Here is a 20565-nt window from a genome sequence, read left to right as displayed (position 1 = left end):
GTAAATCAATATTTTAAATATTGGAGACATATAAACATTTTATATGTCATACTGTATGTGTTTATATGTCATACTATATGTGGGTTTTTTTGAGGGGGGGAGCTCTTCTCTTGCAAGCTGTCTTTGATAAATTTCTCTTTATTCTGTGCCATTTTTCAAATATTAATATCACCAAACTTTATTATGCTTCATTCCTACTCCTTTTTTCCTATGGTACCATACGTGTAGAATTGCCTGAAATCTCAACTATACAAGTGTCCTCTTTCATTTTTAAAAATATTTTTAAAATCTGTTGTAGTTTTCTGTCTTGCATCACATTTTTTGAAATGTTCATTTTTTCATTATTTTTTAATCCTTTCCTTTTTCCTTTTCTTTGTCTGCTGAGATTTTTTGAAAATCTCAGTTAATTGTGATACATGCACATATTCACTAAAGTGATTAACCCAGTAACCTCTTTTATTTGGTCCAAATAATATTATGGATGCCCACCCCACCCCCAAAAAATTACATATATAGAATCAAAGTCTGTTGTTTTACATAAGCATCTCAGCAGTGGTAGTTCCCAACTGGATTCTAAATTCACAAATAAGAAATTAGAGATTGTTCCTTTACCCTTTAATAAACATAGATAATTTAATACATTTGAATGCACATCTGAATGATAGGAACTTGTAACATATCGTTCAGACTTGACACTCTCAAATTGGGTGCAAGGCAGGGGTGGGATTCTACTGGTTCTGTCCACCTCTGTAGAACTGGTAATTCTGAAGAGCAGCAGAGAGAGAACATAGTTCTATGTCTGCTGCTGTTTTGGCTCACCTGCCCGCCCTGGCTCTTACCTGACCTTTATTTCCTGCTTTTTCAACAGCAGCTGTTTTGGGCAACACAGCTGCGGTTGAAAAAGCAGGAAAAAGAGCTTGTTCAACTGCTGCGCACCCACGCACAGCGCTACTCAGCTGTCCAGACAGCTATACACATGATATACGATATACACATGCACACAGCAAAACCGGTAAAATCACCGAACCGGTCAGATCCCACCCCTGGTACAAGGTGTTTCAAAGACTGTGTAGACAAGTGGGGTTTTTTGTTAATGGTACAGTCTTATAATTTTTAAAGCAGAGGCTAAATTGCCATTTATAAGGAAACTTATATTTCTGGGTATCTGGCATCACTAGGGGACAAACCCCTCCAGTTCTATGATGAGGCTCAGCTAGAAAGTCCTGTGATCTAACTCATTGTGGCAACTTCATATGTTTATCCCCCACCCCAGATTACACAAAAGCCAAAATAAAGAGGCATACTGTTTTTTTCTTTTCATTCTCCATGCTTCCATCTCAAGCTCAAGACCATATATTTATGTTCTCTACAATGGAAAGATGTTTATATCTCATAACTCTCAGTTCTTAAAGGTCAACCTCTCTATAGGCAATAAACACTCCAAATCTGATGTCTTCCTGTTCAAAATCCTTCCACCTCTAGCCAACATGGCTAATGACCAGCAGTAACAATGTTGACTAGGAACATGGGAGTTGGTATCCAATCCAGCTAGTGAACACTGGGTAGAAGACCACAAAGCCAAAGAAAATGGAAGGATAATTATATATGCAAGCTTCATGCCATAAAATATTAAATTGCAAAACTCTGGCCATGTTTATCTCAAAGAACTGGCCCAAACCATATATAGGAGGTTTAGATAAACAGTCCCTAGTATTCTTAATTGGAGCCAATAAGTAAAAGGTTAGAAGCAGCAGGACGTTGCATAAATCAAAAGTTCCTCCAGATATATCCCGTCTACGCAAAGATAACTTTATCACAGTTTATTAACGGAAATAGAGGTGTGCTTTTAAATGTGGAAATTTAAGATACGGTATGATGGAAGAATTCTGCTACACAAAATAAACACAGGCTTCTAGGATGCCTTTATTAATGACTGCATTAAGCAGAGTAACCCAATTATGTTATACCAAATCACCACCCTCCAAGATCCCTTATCTTTGTCCAGTGCTCACCTGACGCCCTTAGAGCAAGGGTGGGTGAAGTCCTACTGGTTAAGAGCCATACCTGTTTCTTATCTTTGAGTTTCAGAGTCAGAATTGGTAGTCTATGACTCAAAATGAGTGGGTTTGTGGATACCTAGAATTTTAAAACAAAAACTTAAAATCCACATACATACACAATCCTTAATGAAGCATTATGTGTTGAAACAATATTAAAATAATTGTTTTAAATGTAAATGATAGTTTGGCACTGGAAACTATACCAGCACTTTGAGGAAGAACCAATAAACCATAAGCAATCATCCCAGAATTTCTGCGATTCACAGGATGTCCTGCCTTAAAGAAGCAGCTGTCACTCTTTTTATAGCTTGCCTGAGAGATCAAAAGCAGAAGCACAGAACAAAAAAGTATTCATTAGATCAGGGGTTGCCAAACTTTTGGATTCAAATTTTTTTTGCTACCGGTTCTGTAGGCGTGGCTTATTTGGTGGGCGTGGTTTGTGGTCATATGACTGGGTGGGTGTGGCTTAGTGGTTATGTGACTGGGTGGGCATGCTTGGTGGTCATGTGACTGGGTGGGCATGGCTTAGTGGTCATATGACTGTGTTGGTGTGACCAACTCAATGTCACTCACTTCAAGGGGTGCCTCGCCTGGCCCCTCCCCTCCCAGCCATTCCTTGCCACCCAGCCTCAACTTATCTATAGTTCTGTAAAAATGTTGTTCACCTTTTTTGACTTTATTATCTACATACTATAGATGTACTTTCATGGACCACTGAAAGGAGGAAATGGCTCACATGCCTTACTCAAGAGTGTGATAGGCAAGAGGCTTTTAAGGGGCTGCCACAAAGAAAGGGGGACAATGTATTTTCCAAAGAAGCAGAATGCAAACAAGAAGTAATGGATGGAAACTGAACAGAGAGAAGCAACCTAAGACTAAGGAGAAACTTCCTGACAGTGAGAACACTCTGTCTCATTCCAGGCACTTTAACTCACACGGGGAAAGTGATACTTGCAGCATCCATGCCTTTCTTCCTTTTCCCCAGGGAGAAAGAGAATGTGGGGAACGGAAAGCTAGAAGAGCGATCGCAAGTGAGCGACCGGGTGACCGGGTTGGGGGTGTGGCCAGCCAGGGATTTGCACTGGTTCAGCAACCCGTGCCAAATAACTGCTACCGGTTCGCCCGAATAGGTGCGAACCGGTTGAATAGCACCTCTAATACATATACATACATAAATATACATACATATATATGTATCCATATACACACACATACATACATGATACACCAACACACACTTATTTAATTATAACAAAAATGTAAATGCTTAATGATAACAAAATAAAACATTCTGGGCTGGAAGCCTCCCCCCACCTGGCACCTTCAAAAGAGACAGAAGAGCAGGCGGGGTGTGAGTGTTTGTGTCTGAGCTGAGGGGCCTGGGGCAACTGCCTCTGGGAGAAGCAGAGGCAGAAAGGGGGCTTTGCTCTCCTGGGGGGCAGCGCCCCTTGGCTGCCACTGCAGGGGCTTCTCAGCAGGCATCTGCCTGCAGAAGGACTGTCGCTCTTGGTGATTATTTGGGGGCGGGGGAGGGGAGAGAGAGAGAGAGAGAGAGAAAGCATCTCTCGCATTACCCGGGGAGGAAAGGAGGTGACTCACTCTTTCACTGAGACCTACAAAACACCAATCTACTGTGTTCCAGGAGTTCTTAGAAATCATCAAACACTCCCACTTGCAGTTCCCATGCTTCCCGGCTCAGGTCCCTGAGGTGCATGCTCCTACACATGGCGGTGGCGGCAACAACAGTCCCCTCCCCCAGAGCCCGCTGTCTGCTCTCCCCATTAGTTTTCTAGCTTTGAATTGCTCCTGGCTCTCTCTCTTTCCTCCCTCCACCCACCCACGTGCAGGCAGGAAAGGAAAGGGAGATGGAGCCGTGCACAGCTCTCCCCTTTTCCAGCCCTTGCTGCCTCTCCCAACATCGAAGCCTTGGAAATGCAAGCAAAGCCGCCACAGCAGTAGCGCCCTGAGTTGTTTGCTTCTCCACTACTGCCTCCTCCTTCTCCTCCAGCACCACCTCCTTCTCTGGGTAGGACGATTCTTAACTAACCAAGAATGCTAAGGCAACTCAGGATGCTACTGCTGCGGCAGCTTTACCTGCATCTCCGAGGCTTCGATGTTGGGAGAGGCAGAGAGGGGTGGGAAAGTGGAGAGCTGCGCAGGCTCAGTCTCCCTTTCCTTTCCTGCCTGTATGTGGGCGCGGGGGGAGGAAGAAAGAGAGGTGGGAGCAATTCAAAGCTAGAGAAATAATGGGAAGAGCTAACAGCAGGCGCTGGGGGAGGGGACTGCTGTTGCCGCCGGCGCCGGGTGCAGGAGCTGGTTGGTGTGTGCATCTCAGGGACCTGACTCTGGGGTCCCTCGGAGAGCCGGGAGGCGCAAGCATGGCCCAGATTAATTGCTTCTGGGGGCCATTTCTTCTGCGACCCACCAAATTTTTTCCACGGCCCACCAGTGGGCCATGGCCCACCGGTTGGTGACCACTGCATTAGATCTTATTTATTTATTAAACTTATATACTGTCCATCTCACCAAAGGTGACTCTAGGCAACTAGATCTTCCACATCAAAATTAGGGGAAGCTTTTGCTGTGGTGGTGGTTTGTATCCAAAAAAATCTGCTTATGTGACATTGTTTTCCTGTCATCTAAATTATGCATCTAAAAGTAATGAGGGGTCATGTCAGCAGAGCACAAAAAAGGAACTAATTTGTCTCAAGCAATTTTTGTGATTCAACAAACCTCATTATCAACCACAAGAATAATAACCGTGTAACCTGTATTAAAAACCATTGAGGATCATTAAGTGTTATGTAAACTGTGCACATATCACCTTTGAATCTTTTCAGAAAGAGGTGGAATTTCCTGGTATTAGATTGCATCTCTGTGACTCACCACATATGGGCATTGCTTGGCCTTTATTTATATATAGCATTTCTTACAGGAAATATCTGAAATGTATTTAATTTAAAACTGTTCATCCACATTCTGCTTACGTACATGGGGTGGCTGTAATTTCACAATATTTACCTTTATGCACCAAAATTCAAGCATGTAATTTATAGACATTTTGCTAGGTCAGAATCTCTATAAATCTTGTGCTCAACTTTGAACTTGAATTTTTTTCCCGCTTTCCTTTTTCTCCAAAGAATGTGGATCTATTTATCTAAGCTCTATTTATGACTGGTGAAGGCAGATTGGCATTTTGCATCAAACATCAAAAGTACACTCTCCTCTAATGTAGAAAGCCACAAGTACTATTTTGAAAATAATTTCAGCAGTAATGATAAGCCCCCATTCCTCAGCTACACCTGTAAGCAACAATTTTGTTTAGGCAACATGTGGGACAGGTTTTACAATGCACACCAGTTTGCTTCCAGTGACTTTCTACCAGTTCCATTTCCAGCATGTTCCATCTGAGTATCTTAGTCTTCACTATAACTCTGGGGAATCAGTATTTTTGAGGCAGGTCTCACGATATCAGGAACATATTGGGATATAGAGCATGTATTTGCTATGCATGAAAAAAGTTCCATAATTTCATAAACTCCTTCACAGATGGAGGTTTGGATTACACGTATTATACAAAGCCCTTTCCATTTCTATGAGAATTACCGTACTTCCATGTAAATAATCAACAGTAGTTCAATTAGTCATTTCATGATAAGAACTACTTCTTTACTAAGACTGCCTAATAAATTGTGAAATGAAGATATAGACATAATGCTGTGTAAATAAGTGTGTATTCCAGACAAGAGTTAGAAGAGTGGTGGCCTTTAATTATTGTGTAAACTTAGACAGCTTGGCTCCCAAAACATGGGTGCAATTGGCAATTTTTCTATTAATAGGCCTTAAGAAAATTCTGCTTGAGATGGTGACCTTTCTAACTGCACACAAAATGCACTGGTCTGAAGGAGAAAACCATTATGAAGACAGACAAAGCTTTTTAAGTGGAGATTTATAAATGTAGTGCTTTATGACTATCAGAAATTAGTGTTTTATATGCTTAACTTCCATACCATTGCAATTTGTACATGCCACATATTCTAATTTTTTTATTTCCTGTAGAGGTTTTTGATAAACTTTTAAACAGTAACTGTTAATCAAAGTTTGCAGAACTATTGCAGCAATCTAGACAGAAAGTCTGATTGTGTTTCCAAACTGGCATGGCTAGCAAAAAATTCATCTGTTGAGCATACTCTGAGCAGATATTCACTTGACTCAGAACAATTCAAGCTTATAAGGATAATCATAATTTCAACACATTAAAGTAAGCAAAAGTTGATCTAGCTGCCATTTGATTGTATTGGGCCAAGGTAGCATTCCAAGCCCTGTAATGTGTAATTACAATTAAACTTCATTTGCATTATCCCCAGGGGTGGGATTCAAATTTTTAAACAAAAAAATGTGGGCGTGGCTAAGTTGGTGGGTGTGGCTTGGTGGTCATGTTATTGGCTGGGTGTGGCCAACTCAATATCACTCACATCGAGGCACGCATTTCCTTGCCTGGCCTCTCATGACTGTGGGGATGCTGCAACAGTCATAAATGTAAAAAATTGTCATAAGTCACTTTTTTCAGTGCCATTGTAACTTTGAATGGTCACTCCACACAAGCAAAGTACCAGCAAAGGAAGGGAAAAAAACTCCAGAGAAGTTCCTGAGACAGGAAGTCTAGTCCTGCCAAGAATGTAATAAGGGTTAACAGAGAAGCAGTTTCTGTAAGCAACACTAGAATGTTTCCTTCCTGCCTTCCTTATAGGATCAGGCCAGTAATTTCTTCTAACAACCGGTTCTCTGAACTGCTTAGAATGTTAACAACCGGTTCTAGAGAATAGGTGCGAACTGGTAGAATCCCACCCCTGATTATCCCCCATTGGTTATTACTGGAAGATACAGACAAAAAAGAAACAATTTTTTATATGATCTTCATTGAAAGGAAATATTGCAACTTCAGACAGGACTTCAGTATGGGCCTTCAAGCTGCTTTAAAAAGTAAGAGAAGGGAGGCATATGTTTTCTGTATACAGTAGCTGAGAAATGTATTTTTGAATATAGACAGAGCTTCGATTTTCCAAATATTGTTCCATAAAGCAAGGACCATGGTGAAATGATTTTTGAAATGTAGATTTAACTAATTAACTTTATTGTCTTCTTGGGTATAAATTAATTTGATTTCTAATACAGAATCAGATTTTGGATGGTGCCATTCATTGTGTAAAGCCTACACAACTATCCCATTGGTTCCTCAAAGACTCCTGTTGATTACTGTATGCTTTCATTTTAATACCCATTTATGTCCATTTGTTTCATTATGTACTATATAGGCTACCTAAAGCAGTATTTCTCAATGTCAGCAACTTAGGGTGTATGGACTTTAACTCCCAGAATTCCCCAGCCAGCATGAGTTCTGGGAGTTGAAATGCATGCATCTTAAAGTTGTTGAGATGAAGAAACACTGATCTAGACCAGAGGTCGCCAACCGTTTGGACCTCAGGGACCACCAAATTCATAATTTTAGATCCCAGGGACCACTAACCAGTTCTGTGGGTGTGGCCTAATTTGTGAGTGTTGCTTGGTGGTCATGTGACTGGCTGGGCATGGTTTGTATGTAAATATTATAAATATTTATATAAATATTGATTTTTTTTATACAAAAGAGCAACTTTTACCCAAAATCAAGCAAAGCAGGCAGATTGAGTTGCTCACAGAATCACAGATTCATTCAGAGATCTATCTATCTGCCATTGGCTAGCTCAGTCTGTCACATAAAATTTGCTTGCAAGCAAACTCATAAAATTTACTAGCAGTCAAACTCACAAAATTAACTCACAACAGACCATGTTTGTAAACATTGAATTTCTTATAAAAAAGAGCAACTTTTACCCAAAATCAGGCAAAGCAGGCAGATTGAGTTGCTCACCGAATCATTGAGTGATCTATCTATCTGCCATCAGCTAGCTCAGTCTCTCAAATTTGCTTGCCATGAGTCTGCACTGAATTTGCTTGTAAGCAAACCTTCAGTCCTAAGGGCGGTTTGGCAGAGCCGAAGATCTAAACTTTCTAAAGACTAGCTAGAAAGCAAGAAATCCAACCATTTCCTGCTTCCCAGCTAATCTGAATCTTCTGGCACAGCAGAACAGATGATGGTCAGAAAAAGGAAAAATAGCAATTTAGCAGGCAAGTTTACTAGGTAAGGAGTGAGTGGGCAGGGAGGGTTCCCACGGGCCATGTGGGCGGTGCAGCCTTGTGTTTCTGTGCAGCCTGGATTAATTGCTTTGTGGGGGTGCTCTGGGGGTGAGATTTCTCTGTGGCCCACCAAAATTTTCTCATGGCCCACCAGTGGAGGCCGCTGATCTAGACCATATAACCGTGATGGTGAACCTATGGCACATGTACCACGGGTGGCATGCAGAGCCATTTGTGTGGGCACGCAAGCCCCAGCCAAACTTATCTGCACTGTGCATGTGCGTGCCTCCCAGTTAATTTTTGACCTGTTTGAGGCCTTTTTCGGCCTCCCAGAGGTTCAAGGGAAGCCTCTGCAGCCTTTGGAGGCCGAAAAACAGGCCTGTTTTGTTACTTCCGGTATTTCCGGAAATACTGGAGTGACAAAACCATTTTTCGGCCTCCAAAGGCTGCAGAGACTTTCCTCGAGCCTCTGGGAGGCCGAAAAAGGCCTCAACTGGGCCAAAAATCAGCTGGGAGGCACGCACATGTGCAGTACAGGTAAGGGGGAAATCGTGCACAAGCACAGGGGGCTTGGGGGGGGCTGCACACATTGCCTTCTGGGTTCTGGCGTGTGAGTGCATGTATGAGCACATGCACAATTTTTGGCACAGGAGCCCAAAAAGGTTAGCCACCACTGCCATGTAACATTATCTTGAGATATGGGCAGTATATAAAGCAAGTGATTAATCCCATATAGGTCCAATTCTGTTGTTGCCACCATAAAACAAAAGTCACAGCTCTTTCAACAGAAACTGAAACAGGTTTGGTTCAAATCCCTGTAATTTTTATCTTTATTACTGCTGATAGCCAACAATTTAATATGTAAGCAATACAACTGACCAAATAGGTATTCTTAATGCTTATTTGCAAATTTCCAACATTTCTAGGAACTGATTAAAAATTATTTCCATCACGCATGTTTTCATGATTAAAAGTAGTCCTTGATTTACAACTACAATTGGCACCAGAATGTCTGTTGTTAAGCAAGGCAGTTAAGTGAGTCACACCCAACTTGACAACCATTTTTGCCATGATTGTTAGGAGAATCACTGCAGTTGTTATGTGTATCCACATTGACTTTGCTTATTGGAAGCTGGCTGGGAAAGGTGCAAATAGTGAACATGTGACCACAGGACCACTGCAGCCATCATAAATGATGCTAGTTGTCAAGCACCCAAATTTTAATCAGGTGACTGTGAGGATGCTGCAATGGTCGTAAGCATGAAGCCAGGCTGTAAATCACTTTTATCAATGCCATTGTGACTTTGAATAGCCACTAAATGAATGGTTGTTAATCAAGAACTACCCCGAAATACATTTGAGACTAGACGTTGCGTACATGCAGTATCCAGTTTCCCCCAGTACAGCTACTAATACAAAATATAAATTTTAAAATCAGGTAATTGAATAGAAATATTTTCTTTCTCAAAACATGCTAAACCAAGGTGAAAAATAGATTTTCATACAGGTTATTATTTTTTCATCTATGGCATTATCAAAGGCTTCATACTTGATTAAGCATACAATTCAATATATGTATTTATTTATTTAGTAACTTTATTTGCCACCCCTCTTGCCACAAGGCAACTCTGGGAAGCTTATAAAATTAAAAGCAATAAACTAAATACATACACACACACACACACACACACACACACACACACACACACAAATTATAAGTTAAGTCAAAAGATGAAGAGGGAGGGAAGTGCAGAAGGTGAGGTGGGATTTGCTATTGGTCCATCGACCACCTCCAGCGTGGCACTCCCCATTGCCAAGCCAGGTTTTCAGGCCCTTATGGAAGGTCAGGAGGGTAGGTGCAGATCTCACCCTAGGGGATGAGATGTTTCAAAGGACAGGAGTTATGGCAGAGAAAGCTCTTCTCCTGAAACCCGACAGCAAAATTCCCTGACTGACGGGATCTGCAACATGCCTCCTCTGCCAGCACGGATGTGTAGGGCCGTCACATTGGATTATGTGGAAATATATTGCACTGCATTCATGGGATCTTATTTTCAAGTAAAAAAATTATAGAATGGTAATCTCTGCAATGCAGAAAAGGTAGCAAGTTTAGTAGGAACAATTTGACAATATTAAAGTAGAGCAAAGCCTGTCACAATATCTTATTTAACACATTTCGTTATATAAGCTTGAAATTCCACCAATTCCACCTGGTTCTATAATAGATAAAGATAAATAATGTTCCACATGGAATTTTGCCAGGTTGAAGAAAAGACAAATCCTAATAAATGTTATCCTCATCTTGGCTTCCAGGATTAAATAGTAAAAGCAAGATTAGTGACGCCTCACATTTACTATCACTTAGTCTCCCGTTTCCCATATGCTCTCATAAAAGATGTTTATAGCAGTTTGTACATGTGCCAGAAGTTGTGATGGGTGGCAGCTAAGTACAATATACTATCCTTCTATATTGTTATAAGTTTTCCTTTATAAATGATGTATGCAAATAACCACAGCAAATAACTTTCCAACAAGTGTCATTTTGACGTCTCTAGTTCCAATGTGTACTCTTACTAAAGTCAAATATTACTCCCAACTTTTCTTACTGAATTAAGGCTAAAGCACCATATGAATAGTGATATTAAAGCCCTTACATATGCCTCAGAAAGGTTAAGCGATTCTGTCAGTAAAACTAGATAGAATCAGACCCAAGTTAAGTGCTTTTTCAAGGAGGAAGAAAAAGCAGTCTAGTTGCCTTTTTTAAAAAAAAATTATTTGGGTTTTCACAAAGAAAACCATAATACGAATAAAACATCTTTTTTTGAAAATAGCGTGGTCCCGGGTTATCACTTCTTCATACAGACACAAACTCAATTTCTTGCTCATTCTTGTGTTCTATTCCATATCTTATTACTGTTTTACATTTTCTACAATTTTCCCCTTCTTTTAATTTTCTCAACTCTATTTTAATTATCTCATCTCAATTTAAATCATTATATTTATATTTTTGTTTGTCCTGCTTCAATTTCATATTATCTTTTTCTCATTAAACAAATTTTCCTCTGTAGTTACTAATTGGAGTATGACACCTTTATATCTTTTAATTTTATCCATTCAACTCTTATTTAAGCTTCAATTTATACCTTTAAGATTATAACATTCAATATAATACATAACTACCAATCGAATTCTGCTTGATACATTCTTAGAATATACACTATATTCTTTAAAAAAAATTATATATATATGTAAACAAAGCACACATTCCATTCCAATTCAATTCTATCATTAATATTCATTAAAATCTTAATATCTTTAATCTTAATATTTCTTTTCAATTGAATATCATACTTCCTTGGGAACACTTATAAACTTTCCATGATTAATTCTTTTTTTTCCCATGTTTCTCTTCACTTGTATTTTATCAATCATTAATAATAATTAAAATGTTCTCATCCTTTCCTAATTTAATTCTCATTCACTTTATTTCATTTTACAATAAGTATTTTATCCATCATTTTAATCATATTTTCTAAAATTATTTCTATTTGTAATATAACAATATATTTCATATTATCTTTTCTCATTAAACAAATTTTCTCCTGTAATTATGACACCTTTATATCTTTTAATTTTATCCAACTCTTATTTAAGCTTCAATGTATACCTTTAAGATTATAATATTCAATATAATATATAACTTCCAATCGAATTCTGCTTGGTACATTCTTAAAATACACACTATATTCTTAAAAAAAGATTATATATATATATATATATATGTAAATAAAACACTCATTCCATTCCAATTCAATTCTATCATTAATATTCATTAAAATCTTAACATCTTTAACATTTCTTTTCAATTGAATATCATACTTCTTTGTGAACACTTGTAAACTTTCCATAATTAATTCCCCCCCCCCATATTAATAATAATTAAGATGTTCCCATCCTTTCCTACTTTGTCTCATTCACTTTAATTCATTTATTTATTAACAAACATTCCACACATTCCATACAGTGGATATTTTATCCATCATTTTAATCATATTTTTTAAAATTATTTCTATTTGTAATATAACAATGCTATCTTATGTACCTTTGCAGAGTCCCTTTTACAATTAGATTTTCACCCATTATCTCTAAACAAGCTTGTGGTTTCAATCCTTATATCTTTTCCCTGTTCCTCTATATCTTGTTTCTGTCTTTTATAACTTCTTTTCCTTTCCTGTTTCCCCTTCTTCTTCTCCTTCCCCTTTTTACCCCCTTGTCTCTCTACTTCTAATTCTCTCTTCTGTAATTCCCTCTTCTGTTGCTTTCTAATATTATACTTATCTTTCGAATTATTCTTCTTTTTCTTTGTTGTTTTTTCTAGTCTTAAACCTTTTATTCTCTCCCCCTTTCCTTTTAGTCCACCACATAAAATTACTTGATCATTAAAGATGGCTTCTTCTTTGTCCCATTCTTCTTGTTCTGCAAGCGTTTCTTGTTGTTTCTCATAGTTCCAGATCTCCATTTCTAAAAATTGAAATACCAAGCCAATAGAATCTCTCCCTTCTTGTGCATCTTCTTTCCATTTTTTAAGTTCCATTTTCAGTTCTTCTAAGAGTGATGCCATTTTAAACACTTTTAAACAACCACCCGACTAACTTTAGTCATTTAAATACAAAAGCCAAAAATCACCAAGTAATCCAAATAATGCAAGGTTGTTTCTTCTTGCTTCTTTCTTCACCTTCTCTTCTTGGGGCTCTATTATTTTGTTGCCAAGTTTCAGTTAGAATGTATCTTTTAGGAATCTTGTTAGAGTTTCACTGTAAATTCCTTTTAGTTCCAGTTCCATTCCTTAATTCCAGGCAGTCTCCTCCATTTTTCCAGATCCTGCCCTTTTATTCTTTTTTTCTCCTTTCCTGCTTTTAAAAACTTTTAAGTTTCCAGAAATCTTTCTTATCCCTTTGACATTTTATTTTCAGCTTAAATACCTATTAATGTCAAAGTGGATTTTTTTTTAATTTCTTGCTTAAGTCTCTCAGCTGTCAGTATAAGGAAGGGAAGAAAAAAAACCAAATCCTTTCCCTTCTCTCTCTCCTTCACTTCTTCAAAATCTTCTTTGGGAACAATGTTATTTTTTATAGTTTAAATTCCAGAGTACCTTATGTTGTTGCTTTTTCAGTTTAACCCAGTCAACCAAAACTTTCTCTTCTTGTCTTCCTCCTGCACATTCTTTTCTGGTCAAGTTCTTCTTTGAGGTGGCCATTTCTGACCACCGCTGCAACCGCCTTTGGGAAAGGGAGTAATGGCCAGCTGGGGAGGAGAGATGCGGCTCTCCTTGACCCTGCTGGCAGTCTCCCCCCTATTCACCACCTCTATGGGGTGGCTTAGCCCCGAAATCAGCTGGCTCAGGGCACTCCAGTGGTGAGCACGGATCGAAACCATGCATGACTGCAGATTTTGCTCTGTCGCCGAAGAGACTCCAAAAGCAGTCTAGTTGCCTTTTCAAAAAAAGCACCTTTGAGACAACTATGACCTGGATGACTGACAATCTCCATAGATATACAGTCCCAGGTTAGCTTGTTCATTGTGAAGTATTCTGTTCACAAGACTAAAAGATTGTTAGCAATACAGATATTTCATCCATATTTTTAATTCTCTGTGTTTTGGATAACATTTGATCTTCACAAAAATAACTAAATTGAGATGGAATAAGTCTTTCCTACACTCAGAATAATTTTTAATATAATACTGCTCTTATCAACTTTTGAAAACATCCAAGCAATTTCATGTTTTTTTAAAAAAACTACTTGACTCTTTACAAATGAAATTGGACATAGAAACGTCTATTAGGATATAAATCTGATTAAACTAATTTTCCATGTACCACAATGTTTTCTTTGACATGGGAGTAATGAAGAGCAGAATGTACCATCAACTCTTGGAGTTTATTATCTGAGATCAATTGTTATTACATAAGTTCATATTTGGGGTGTGTTTTTGTTACTGAGTAGAGGGAAAGGAGTTAAAATTTGCAGAGGTTATTTACTTTATTGCCACAATAACTTTCTCATAATTAGTACTTGCTGACCCTCTCCATAGAGGCACAGGAACATTCAGGATAGTCCGCTGCTGGGGGATTCCTGAATGCCTAGGGAATTGCATTATGGTGTAGTGAGATGACAATACAATTCTTCTTAGGCATTGTCTTTGGTTTTTTGGATCCTAAAATGCTGTCTAGATTTAGCAACTTTTTCAGGTGCCAAACAAGAATTGAGTACAGATTACACAAGCCTAATGGCAGATCCAAATGTATATATATATGTGAAAACATTATGTTGTGTCAACTATATGGCTGTAAGCAGAGGTGGTATTCAGCAGGTTCTGACCAGTTCTGGAGAACCGGTAGCGGAAATGTTGAATAGTTTGGAGTACCAGCAAATACCACCTCTGACTAGAGATTTTACAGTATCCTTCCTCTGCCACACCCACCAAGCCACATCCCTAGAACCGTTAGTAAAAAAATTTGAATCCCACCACTGGCCATAAGGTAGATCCAAAAAAAATCTGTCTTACTTTCTTTTTGCATCTTCAAGGTGCAGCCAAGCAGAATTATTTCACATGGTGAAGGGCTTCTCAGTAATGATCAGTGGTGGGATTCAACCGGTGTAACAACTGGCTTTGTGAATAAGTACATGCAGCATTTAAAAACTATCTATTTTCAGCTCTAAAACTTACTTTCTGCTGCAGCCCTGGTGAATAAAACAGCTGAGGTGCAGCAATCCCCTGTGTCACGCGAATCAGCCGGGCTGCAAAACACAGAAATATAGGACAGACTAGGGCAGGGGCAGGTGGGCATTGCCAACTAATCACTGGAACTACCAGTTCACCCGAACCAGTCCAAACCAGTGGAATCCCACCCTGGCAATGACCCTGATATTACAATAATTTGCTACAAAGAAATTGCAAAACACTTCAAAAGTCAAATAATGTGGGACTTGACACATTGTAATAATGCTGAAGTTCTGGAGCATTAAAAAAAATCCTGTTTTTTGGGATTTGTTTCAGCTTCTAAAGCCTAAGAATGGAGACAAGATGCTTACACCTACCTAACCCACTATATGTAAGGCTGGATCTTGAATATTAAGATCATAGAGTTGCTGGTTGATAGGGTAGGTATCATCATCAGGAGTAGTCACTCATTCTTGGATAAATCAATAATAGGGCCTCTTCCATAGAAGGCCTGACTGATCCCAAAGTAATTTACCAGTGAACTAGCAAGCAGCAAACTCTTATTCAGAAGTGCTATAAAAAAGAATTTAGTTTGAAACATCCCTCATTTACCCTTTCAGCAACCAGGTCACCTGGTGTTTCACTTTCTTTCCCTCCACAGTGACGCTGAAGCTGTGTGAGTGTACTTCAGAGAGGTAATACCTCAAATCACAATCAAATGAACACGAAACTTCTGTGGCCACAACTTTAAGTGAAAGATTATTGAGAAGGGGAGGACAAAAGGAGCAGAGAAGCACTTTCCTACGTGCTCCCTTACTATATCTCACAATTTCTACAGTAGTAATAGTAATTGGGGGGTGTTCCTAATATTTTTCTCACAGACAGAGTGGTTGTCAGCAGAAAACAATATGGTCCAAGAGATTAAAAAAGAGAATTGTGCTTCTTTTCTCATTCTTATAGCTGTATACATACAGAATAACTTTTGTTGGATAAATCACTCAGACATTAATTTTATTCCAGAAAAGCAGGGGTGGGATTCAATTTTTTTTAACAACTGGTTCTGTGGGTGTGGCTTAGGTGGTGGGCATGGCTTGGTGGTCATGTTATTGACTGGGTGTGGCCTCTCATGACTGTGGGGATGTTGCAACAGTCATAAGTATGAAAAATGATCATAAATCACTTTTTTCAGTGCCATTGTAACTTTGAATGGTCACTCCACACAAGCAAAGTACCAGCAAAGGAGGGGAAAGAAAACTCCAGAGACATTCCTGAGACAGGAAGTCCAGTTCTGCCAAGAATGTAATAAGGGTTAACGAAGAGACAGTTTCTGTAAGCAACACCAGAATGTTTCCTTCCTGCCTTCCTTACAGGATTAGGCCAGTAATTTCTTCTAACAACCGGTTCTCCAAACTGCTTAGAATGTTAACAACCGGTTCTAAAGAATAAGTGCTAACTGGTAGAATCACATCCCTGCAGAAAAGTCATATGTCAAGTGGGGGGGAAGGAATAGAGGTGGGTGATTTAAGCAAGACTAGCCACCATCTTCAATGTCACATAAGTCACCATGTTAAGTAAGTAGGCTTCAGGGAGCACATACTCTTTTGTGTATATCCAAGCTTCAAATGAGCACACCATCGCTCTTATATTTTTTATGGAAACCAAAATAACAGCTTGCAACTTACAGAGGAAAGAAGGTGCATTCTAGGGAAATTAGCCTGAGAAAGCATTACAGCCATGAAATAACAGGAGTCTGAAACTGTTTACTACAATCACAATTAATTAGGCTGGAACAGACATCTTGAAAAAAATATCATCTACTGCAAATGGGACAAAATAATAGTTTCCCCTTTTCCTGCATATTATTCTAATGTTATTTTCTTCTCATAATGTGAAACACACACGAGGCATTTAACTAAATATATCAGGGTGGATTTTCATTACTGGAGCTATTCTTTTCTGGCTCCCATCTGGTCTATGTCATGTACAATGCAATACTATGTTCACACCACTTCAGGTGTAGACCGTTCTTTTCCAGTTGTTCCCGAATAGCCACACCCGGCCAAGTGAACCCTGCAATGACAAGTGTGGAAGGAAGTCATGTTGTCTTTTCACACAGCAGCCAATATAGTGTCTCATTGTGGCAGAGCCTGAGCGATTACAGTTTTAGTTCCCACAAAAGCCACCTTAGAGAAATGCAAATTCCAGCCATCAGGCAAATATATATTTTTGGTGAGCATTTTTGTGAGCTTCAGTCACAGAAGATATAATCTATGTATGTGCTGATGTCATTCTACCACTTACAGCATTCCTGCATTTCGGTTTGTTCTTCTCTATAGGAGAAGACTATTTGGTTTGCTGTAGAAAAGTGAGAGGAAAATACAATTTGGAGTAATGGCAAAATGTCAGGTCTAGGAATATTGAGAGGAGACAAGACAGGAAGAAGAAAAAATGGAGGATGGGTATAAAACCACAGATGATAAATGTTTTCAGATTCCATTGACAAAAAGTTCACACCTAGTTACAGTTATATTGAGATTATCTTGGCTTCAGGTATTAAGACATTTCTTTCTTTCTTTCGTTCTTTCCTCCATTCTCTTCCCTTCCCTCTCTCTTATATCTCTCTCTCTCATCAGTGTTGACTTCTGATGACTACCTGGGTGAACCTCTGTGGGGGTTTTTTTAGCAGAATTTCAGAAGTGTCTTGCCAATGGCTCCTTCCTAGGGTTCAGAGAGGTGTATGGCTTGACCTGATTTTACTTTTTCTTTATGAATGCATACCTCAGAATGGTTTCTGCAATCATTTGCATGCAATAAACAAAAATAAAAAGCTTCTTTTTGGCATCAGTTGTTCATTAAATCAAATAGAAAAAAACCATGTGGAATTGTATCTGCATTATAAGCTGGGAAGGAAGCTTTTCCCAATGGTGTGAGATTGTTTCCAAGAAATTCGGGTGGCTTATGGTATTCTAGGAGCACAGTGTTAATGTTTCATTATAATAACCTTCTCAGAAATTATTTTCTATCAGTAATGTTTCGGCCCAAACACAGTAGCTTCTTTGATGCGGCTTCTTTTGGATGCAGCGTTTTCACCACCCAGGGCAATTAATTCTAACTGAAAGGTTATCTATTCTGCCATGTTTCTTGATACTGGATCATGCCCTATATTACCCTTGCTTTTCAGGAAACAATTCAGCTTTTTCTGCCATCCAGTCTAAATAAGGATATTTCCTTACTTCAACAGAGAAACAGAATGACCTCAGGTCAGAAAAAAATTAACAGGGGTGGGAGTAACTCCTGTCTTCCTGTTGGCTTCCCCACTGAGTTTCCTTGTGAGAAGCCGCTGGTGTAAGAAATCTTCCTTCCTTCCTTCCTTCCTTTCTTCCTTCCTTCCTTCCCTCCCTCCCTCCCTCCCTCCCTCCCTCCGTTCCTCCCTCCTTGTTACTTTCTGCCTTCCTTTTTTTACTTCCTTCCCTCCCTCCCTTTCTGCCCTCCTTCTTTCCTTCTTCCACTCTCTTGTCTGTTCTTCTCTCTCTCCTCCCTCCCTCTTTGGTCCTCCCATCCTTAGCTCAGGATGTAGGGATGGCAACATGCATATATAGCTCTGTACTACAATATCATGCTGCTGTCATCTGAGCCTTTTGCTTCAATCTGCCTAACAGTAGAGCCAGGACAATAAGGGCTTGGCAAAAGATGTCCATGTCTTACTCAAAGACAAATACCACAATGTTACCCCAGCTCTGAGTGACACCAAAGTCAAACACTGATGCATTCTCCTCCTGCTTCTTCACTTACTATTGACTCAAGGCCCTGTTGGGAGAGCTTATTTCTTTGTCCAAGATGGTACATTTAATCCTATGCAGTGTAATTACATGCTACCCTGTTACACTGCTCTGAGAAGGGCAGTGATGTAAAAAAAGAAAAAAAATGTATTGCTTTTTTAAACCAATTCTTAAATAAAGGAACATTCAGTGAAGTTTATTTTTTTTCACGCTGGGCCTTCATTTAATGCCTAAAAATAGAGAAAGAAAAAAGATACAAAGTAGTGGTGGGATTCAATTTTTTTTACTAATGGTTCTATGAGCGTGGCAGGGGAAGGATACTGTAAAATCTCCAGTCAGAGGTGGCATTTGCCAGTTCTCGAACTACTCAAAATTTCCTCTACCGGTTCTCCAGAACTGGTCAGAACCTGCTGAACACCGCCTCTGATACAAAGAAGTGGCTTTCAATCAAAGGTGGTATTCAGCAGTTTCTGACCAGTTCTGGAGAACCGGTAGAGGAAATTTTGAGTAGTTCGGAGAACCGGCAAATCCCACTTCTGTCTGGAAATTTTACAGAATCCTTCCCCTGCCACGCCCAACAAGCCACGCCCACAGAACTGGTAGTAAAAAAAATTTGAATCCCACCACTGGTTTCAATATTCTTCACAACAGTTATAAGTATAATTATGTTATAACTTCTGTCTCTAAAGTTACATCATACTCTTATTTCTATAATCTATTCTGTCTAATCATCAAAGCCAGAAATCATAAGTTCATTTTTTTCATTGTTATATAAACATTCCTTTAGAGGTTTCCAATCACAATAGATATAGTACCTTTTCTTTAATCAAAGACAATAATCTATGCATCTCAGCAAGATCTGTCAATTTCACCAACCATTCCTCCATAGCGTGTAGTATCCAATGAGGAGTTTAGTATCCTAGCTTAGCTAGGGGATTCAGAGATTTGAGGGGAGGAGTTTCTGCACTTACAATAAAACAAACACATCTGTAAATCTTACTGTAGGTGAAGATAATTTACTTACCTGATATTTTAAATCTGTATTCCTGAGCAATGTTCAGTCTCTTGTGTACCAAGGAATCCAGGAATATCTTATGGCACCTGCAGCATTTATTCTAAGCAGATATATCATTCAATTACAATACAATCACAACTAAATTAAAAAGAGAGAGAGAAAGTGTTTTAGAAAATTTCTGGAACAAATAATACAAGGTTGTCTTCATTTTCCTTAGTCCCAAATAATAAGTGTACTGCACTTCACTCTGAATTTCCCCCTATTATAAACAAGACTGTCCCATGTTTACATAGTATTTTACATAGTATGTGGATATATGTTTGCATATTTTAATAGTATCCTCTTCTGCAAGCTGAAGTAATATGGTCCATACTGAAGCTTACAAATGTAGTAGTCAGCTTCCAAATACACAGAGCAGGTACAATTTACTTTAAAATGTACAGATACTGACAGGTCCCATTTTCTAACCAACTCTTCTATTAATTCCAATCAAATGGATTATTCTGAAAAACATTGGCTTCATCCGTTTTTAAGTTAATGTTGCAAAGCAAAGGTGCTGTAAGGTTTCTAATCTTCTTTCTTAACAGACTACAGTTCATTGGAAGCCAGTAAAATGTTTGCTCTGTCAATATAAACTTAATCCCAAGTCTACAAACTCTATGAAAATAGAAAGAAGGATGAGAATAGGGTGCCCTTTATACGGTTTACAACTTCTTACAAAGAATTCTCTTTGAACCAGCAACATTCCCCCCTACCCTTCCCACCCCTTGATTTATGCTTTGTTTCAGTATAATGTGAACCTGATTGGGTT

The 20565-nt window shown here is 38.9% G+C and overlaps 2 long non-coding RNA genes across 2 annotated transcripts; both read right to left on the bottom strand.

Moving 5' to 3' along the window:
• Window positions 1-14790: 14790 nt before the first annotated feature.
• Window positions 14791-20260, bottom strand: LOC113449058 (uncharacterized). Its single transcript, XR_015742829.1, has 3 exons — window positions 20138-20260; window positions 19764-19892; window positions 14791-15037 (listed from the first exon to the last, which is right to left on the bottom strand). It is a non-coding gene; the product is annotated as an uncharacterized LOC113449058 (long non-coding RNA).
• On the bottom strand, window positions 16595-19632 carry LOC148126104 (uncharacterized). Its single transcript, XR_015742560.1, has 2 exons — window positions 19555-19632; window positions 16595-17030 (listed from the first exon to the last, which is right to left on the bottom strand). It is a non-coding gene; the product is annotated as an uncharacterized LOC148126104 (long non-coding RNA).
• Window positions 20261-20565: the final 305 nt, after the last annotated feature.

This window comes from Pseudonaja textilis, chromosome 3, assembly GCF_049901715.1.
Source record: "Pseudonaja textilis isolate UNSWEBS1 chromosome 3, rPseTex1.2, whole genome shotgun sequence".
In the NCBI taxonomy this organism is placed as follows: Eukaryota; Metazoa; Chordata; class Lepidosauria; order Squamata; family Elapidae; genus Pseudonaja; species Pseudonaja textilis.
This window is presented reverse-complemented; position numbering and strand designations above follow the sequence as displayed.